Genomic DNA, 7,268 nt, shown 5'->3' with positions numbered 1-7,268 from the left:
TCTTGGAAACACCCATATGCCCACCACTAGGGTCCGAGTGGCACATCCTTAAAACACTAGGCACCTCTTCATTCGGAACACAACGCCTAAGTAAGCCTTCAACCCCTCGTTTGTATAGGATGGGATCATCCCACAAGTAATTTCTTGCCTCCCTTTTGATTTTCTTCCTTTGGTTCTTTGAGAAAGAGGGTGGAAACTCCCCACATGCTAGAAAATTCACCAAGTCGGCATACCATGGGAGTTCCTTCACCTCTATGGCATATAAGAAGTCATCAAGCATTCTATCCTCAATTGGTGAACCATCATCATGAATGTGATCACCCTCAAGGCGAGAAAGATGGTCCGCCACAACATTCTCCGCACCATTCTTATCCCTAATCTCAATCTCAAAAGTTTGTAATTCAAGCACCCATCGAATCAACCTAGGCTAGGACTCTTTCTTGGCAAAGAGATACTTGAGGGCCACGTGGTCCGTGAAGGCTATGTTCTTGGAACCCAACAAGTAACAACGAAATTTCTCAAAAGAGTGCACAATTGCTAAAAATTCTTTTTCCATTGTTGTGTAGTTCTTTTGAGCCCCATTGTGTGTCTTGGACATATAATAGATCACATGAAGCTTCTTTTCTACACGTCCCAAAACACCTTCAATAGCCCAATCACTTGCATCACACATCAATTCAAAAGGAATATCCCACCTTGGGGCTTGAACAATAGGAGTAGAGATAAGGGCCTTCTTCAATTTATCAAATGCCTTCAAGCATTTGTCATCAAAAATGAACTCAACATCCTTTTGAAGAAGGTCATTTAGGGGCTTAGAAATAAGTGAAAAATCCTTGATGAATCTTCTATAGAAACCTGCATGACCAAGGAACGATCTCACACCCTTGACATTCACCGGAGGTGGAAGTTTCTCAATAACTTCTATTTTTGCCTTATCCACCTCAATGCCTCTATTTGAAATCTTGTGCCCAAGCACTATACCTTCTTCCACCATGAAGTGGCATTTCTCCCAATTCAAAACAAGATTCACCTTAACACATCTTTCCAAACACTTCTCAAGGTTCACAAGGCACTCCTCAAATGAGACACCCCCCACCGAAAAGTCATCCATGAAAACCTCCATTTCCTCCTCCAACATATCCCCAAAGATACTCATCATGCACCTTTGGAATGTAGCGGGAGCATTGCATAACCCAAAGGTCATTCTTCGATAGGAAAAGGTCCCATAAGGACATGTGAAGGTAGTTTTCTCTTGATCATCGGGGTGAATGGGGATTTGGAAGAATCCCGAATATCCATCGAGGAAACAATAGAACTTGTGCCTTGTTAGTCCTTCAAGCATTTGATCAATAAATGGAAGAGGGAAATGATCCTTCTTGGTGGATGTGTTTAGACGTCTATATTCTATACACATCCGCCAACCCGTGACCGTCCTAGTTGGAATGAGCTCACCCTTCTCATTCTCAACCACGGTCATGCCCCCCTTCTTTGGAACGACATGCACGAGGGAGACCCACCTTGAGCTAGAGATGGGGAATAGGATTCCCGCATTCAATAGGTTAGTGATCTCCTTCTTAACTACCTCTCCCATTTGGGGATGTAGTTTTCTTTGTCGTTCGATAGAAGGAAGGGCGCCTTCCTCAAGTGTTATATGGTGTTGGCACAAGGCGGGGCTTATACCTTTAAGATCATCAATTGTGTACCCCAAAGCACCTTGGTGCTTTCTCAAAACACCACATAACTCTTGAGCTTGGCACACGCTCAAGGATGCACTAACTATCACGGGATAAGTGGAATGAGGGCCCAAGAACTCATACCTAAGGTGTGATGGTAAAGGTTTGAGCTCTACCATAGGCACACCATTACCTTCCTTTGATGTGTCCGCTTGCAAAGCCTCTTAGCTTGAGATTTTCAAGCACATTTGCTCATCCACTTCTTCCATGCTTCCATTAAGCAATTCTTCATAGAATGCCACTTCCTTGCATGGTGTACCTACTTTATCCTTGTTCAACAAAACATTCTCAAGAGCATCGTTAGAGGTGAGCAAGTGCTCATGCATGGAAGACACAACATGATCAAGTGAGTCAATCATCATGCAATTTTCTAGAGAAAAAGATGGATATTTCATGCTTTCATTCAAATCAAATTCAATGACCTCATCTCCTACCTTAAGGGAGATCTTTGCACTCCTCACATCAATCATAGCACCCGAGGTAGCAAGAAAGGGTCTACCTAAAATGATTGGAATAGTAGCATCTTCATCCATTTCAAGCACAATAAAATCCACCGGGAACACAAACTTCCCAACCCTCAATGGAACATCTTCTACCTTACCTTTTGGAAACTTGATTGACCTATCGGCTAATTGCAAGGTAATGTTAGAAGGTAAGAGTTCCCCTAGTATAAGCCTTTGATAAACCGAATATGGCATTATGCTAACACTAGCTCCCAAGTCACATAAGGCATTATCAATTTGCATCTTGTTAATGGCACAAGGGATGGAGAAGTTTCCGGGGTCTTTTAATTTGGGTGGCATTTTGTTCATAATGATAGCACTACAATTTTCGGTCAAATTGATAGTTTCAACAACCTCACAAGTCCTTTTCCCACTCAAAATGTCCTTGAGGAATTTGGCATAATTTGGCATTTGGTTGATCACATCGGTAAAAGGTAGATAAAGATGAAGTTGTTTTAGCATATCAATGAATCTCCCAAATTGCTCATCCAATTTGTGTCTCATGAATTTTTGTGGGTAAGGGAGCTTGGGTTTCACAATTTCTTTCTCTACTCTCACCTCTCTAGGTGTCTCAACCACAACCTCATCCAATGATGCCCTATCCCCCTCTTTCTCAACCAAGGCTTTCTTAGGAATCTCCTTATCCTCACCCTTCCTAGGCAATCTCTCCTCAAGAACCTTACCGCTCCTAGTAACAATAACATTCACGTGTTTCTTGGGATCAAGACCTTGGGAAGTTAAAGAAGAAGGGCTTGCATGATCTTTCAAAGCATTAGCAAGTTGAGAAATTTGATTTTCAAGCATTTTATTGTAGGTCATCATTTCATTGAACTTCTTATCACTAACGGCCATGTATGTGTTCAACAACTTGGTTTGATTCTCAATTATTTCTTCCAAATTGGTCCTAGGTGAGGAAGGTTGGGAATAGGAATTTTCTCCTTGAGTCCTTGGAACAAATCCGGGTGGGGGACCTCTTTAAGCATTATTTTGAAAATTTCCCTTCCCTTGATTGTTCCAAGTACCCCTATTTTGATTTTGTCCATAACCTTGATTATGGTTTCCACCACCTTGATTATGGTTACCACTACCTTGGTTGTGATTTCCATAACCTTGGTTTTGATTACTATAATTTTGGCTTTGATTTTGGCCACTATAACCTTGATTATTATAGCTACCACGAAAACCTTGGTTCCCTTGGTTTCTATAACCACCACCTTGATTATAGTTGTCAAAATTGCCTTGGTTTTGGTAATTCCTATTCCATTGACCTCTTTGATTATCAAACCTTTGAGCATTATTATTTGACACATAATTCACATGCTCACTCTCATTGTTATCAAACTCATCAACACATTCATTAGGACAATTACTAGAGTCATGATCATATGATCCACATGCATCACAAAACAAACAACCCATAGGCATATTATGTGAAGAAGGAGGGGGTTGAGAGTTAGAAGTACCTCTCCCTTTAAATTGGGAGGGAAGATTCATAGCTTGGGATGAAGTAGAAGTGCTCTCCGACTTGGCTTTGATTGCGGTCATCTCCTTTCCTAAGTTTGTCATTTGGGAGGAAAGGTTGTTGATCACATTTAGATGGTCTACCGAGTACAATGAAGATTGCTTGCTTGAAGAGTCTCTCTCCCCATCTTGCCAATCTCTATAGTACGTCACCACGTCCTCAATGATGTCCACCACTTCTTCTTCGGTCTTGTTCATGATAGGACCCCCGGCCCCCCCATCAAGGCATGACTTGCCTTGGGGACTTAAACCGCCATAGAAGATTTGGACCACTTGGTATGTTGGGATTCCGTGGTGAGGGCACTCCCTTTGATACTCTTTGTATATCTCCCATGCTTCGTAAAGGCTTTCATTTGGCCTTTGCTTGAACCCTTAAATCAAGGCTCTTTCCTCTGTCGTCTTCTTTTGAGGGTAAAAACGGGACAAGAAGGCCTTTGTAACATCATCCCATGTTCTCAAGGAATTGGGCTTCACCTCTTTATCTAACCACTCTAAGGATCTTCCTATGAGAGAGAAGGGGAAAAACTTGAGGCGTATGAACTCTTGAGAAACTCCGTTGACTTTAATGGTGTTGCAATATTTTTTAAATTCTTTAAGATGGTTCAACGGGCTCTCATTCTTAGCCCCACTATATTGCCTCCTCTCAATTAAGGTGATCATGGCCGGCCGAATCTCGAAATCATTTGCCGGTGTTGTAGGCGGAGCTATGCCGCTCTCAAACCTATAAGCACCGGGTATTCCTAGCTCCTTCAAGGCCACTCTCGGAATTTCTCCCATGCCTTGCTCTTCTTCAATCTCTTCTTCACTTGAAGAACTATACCCCAAGGAGAATCGATTAGCTATTCTTCTTCTTGAGAGAGTCCTCTCAATTTCCGGGTCAAAAGGCACAATGGATCGATCACGAGCTCTATGCATGCAAAACTTCAAAGAAAATATTAGTAGCACGGCTACAAGTGTAGCCTAAAGAAACAAAATCTTTTTGTATATATTTTTTTTTTCAATTAAAATGAAGTAGACTCAACAACAAAAGCTAAACACCAATAGCACTCCCCGGCAACGGCGCCATTTTGACGAGGGGGAAAATGTATGTCGTTATCTACCCTTTCCCCAAGTCAAACAAAATTTGTAAACACCTAACCAACCTTATATGAGTATAGGGCAAGTTAAGGGTCGATCCCTAGGGAATGCAATGATGAAAACTAGAGTCTAAGTCAAGCTACCTCGAAGATGGAGTTGATATTATGGTTGGCACTATGGTAAAATAAAGCAAGTCTAATCAAGTAAAACAAAGGTCTAAACACTAGGGATATGGGTTCCACATGCAAGTTCAATGATAATGCTAGTTTAGAGCTCAAACAATCAATTAATTAAAGTATTGCAATGGACAAACAATAGTAGCAATCAAGAGAGTTCAAATGCTATCTCCTATAGGCCAATCTAGGTGTCACTATGAAAGGAAAATCAAGAAGAATCACAAGAAAACCCAATCAATTAGAGCAACTTTCAATTCAATTGTTCATGTCATTAAGAGTTGCAATGCAATCTAGATTAATCTTATAGGTTGATCACTCCTAGTCTAATCAATCTCATGCAAAACTATGACAACCAATTTAATTGCAAGAAATCAATCAATCAAAGAGCATCAACTAGCAATTTCATTAATCAAACATGCTTCCCCCTTTCCCTAGAAACTAATCTACTCACTAATCATGGTGAAATTAAAGAACAAATAACTAGAAAGTGCTTTAATCTTCATTTCTATATCAAAATCTAAGAGAAATAAAATATAATCAACAATATCAAATTCAAATCCAAAGAAGAACAAGTAACAAGCAAAAATCTAATAGCAAGTAATTAAAAGATGAAAGAAGGAAGAGATTCTCACTAATATTGATGATTGAAAATGAAGAAATCCAAACTTGATTGATCAAATGTTGAGTTACAAATCCAAAACCAAGAACTTCTCTCTAACTTTTCTCTAGATTCTCTCTCTAAAACTAAGATAATGAAAATTATCAAAATTCCCCCTTCAAAAAGGAAATACAATTCTATTTATAAGCAAAGAAGAAATTGGCAGCTCTCGTGCCCTCTCTCGATAAACCTGCGCCCGCGGAAAAATGGGTACGGAACCCTCCGCGGGCTATCAGGGCAGACCCCGCGCCCGCGGCAACAGAGATCCTCGCCCGCGGCAGTGAAACCTGCGCCGCGGCAGTGAAACCTGCTCCCAAAGCCTGATCAGGGGGCCGCGGTCTCTCTGAATGGAGCGACCTCTCCATTTTACCCTCGCCCGCGGATAGCCCTCAGGGCAACCGCGGCAAGTTCCTGCCAATTTTTGGCAATTTTGAGTAACATGGGCCCGCGTCCTCGGAAACATGACCCGCGCCCACGGCCTGCTGGATTTGCCTTGAAAACCTCTCCGAGGCCTCTCCAAGCCCTCTCTAAGCCCTCTCTAGCCAAATGCTTCTTCCTTGCTTGATCATTAAAGTCCCAAATTGAATCTTTTTCCAAAGTGATTCTCACAAAACCTAAACAAGTACACAAAGAAAGGAAATAAAAGGGAAAAAGGGACAAATAAAGGAAAACACGATAAAAACACGAGAATCATAAAGAAAAGAGGAAAAAGAGAAACTAAAGGAAAAAGGACCAAAAATAAGAGAAGAGAGCATGAAAAGGGGAAAGAAATAACCCTAAAAGACTACCCTATGAGTGCCAATGACACTCATCAAATTGCAAAATAAATAAATAAATAAATAAATAAATAAATAAAATAAAATAAAATAAAAATAAAAATAATAGTATAACTTTTTTTCAAAGAACTACGCAAAGACCTGATTTTGTAATACGAATTCGTAGGGAATCTTTATGATTCGGTCATACATATATAAATAAAAAAAAACTCATTTTTTTACTACAAAAAAAAATCACGAAATTGTTTTTTACTACCAAATTTTTTAAAGTTTTATTTTACCACCAAAAAAAATTAAAATTTTTTACCACCTACCATTAAAAACCAAACGGGATATTTTAAATTCGTTGATTTTCGTGCCAAACACATCATCTATGGGGGTTTTAGGGGGCTTTTTGGTCCTTTAGATTCAATTTGAGGTCGAAATTGACAAAAAATGATCGGAAATGCTTCCTTTTGCCTTTTTTGATAGTTTTGTTTTTTTTTTTTTTATCAATTTTTACATCAAATTTGTTCCAGAGGTCAAAAATGCCCCTCTAAACCTATAAATAATATGTTTTGCGCACAAAATCAAAGAGTTTTTTTAACCGTTAAATTTAAAAGTTTTCTTGACTATAGGTGGTAAAATTCAATTTTTAGAAAGTTTTTTGGTGGTAAAGTACAAATTTTAAAATTTTTGATAGTAAAAACTAATTTCATGATTTTTTTGTTGGTAAAAACCAAAAAATTCTTTTTTTTTATTCCAATCAAAATTCAAGAAGACATTATTGCATTAAATAATAAGTATTTTTATAAAAAAAAAACATAGTAGTGATTACGCTTTAT

The sequence above is a fragment of the Chenopodium quinoa genome, unplaced genomic scaffold (genome assembly GCF_001683475.1).
Source record: "Chenopodium quinoa cultivar QQ74 unplaced genomic scaffold, ASM168347v1, whole genome shotgun sequence".
In the NCBI taxonomy this organism is placed as follows: Eukaryota; Viridiplantae; Streptophyta; class Magnoliopsida; order Caryophyllales; family Amaranthaceae; genus Chenopodium; species Chenopodium quinoa.
This window is presented reverse-complemented; position numbering follows the sequence as displayed.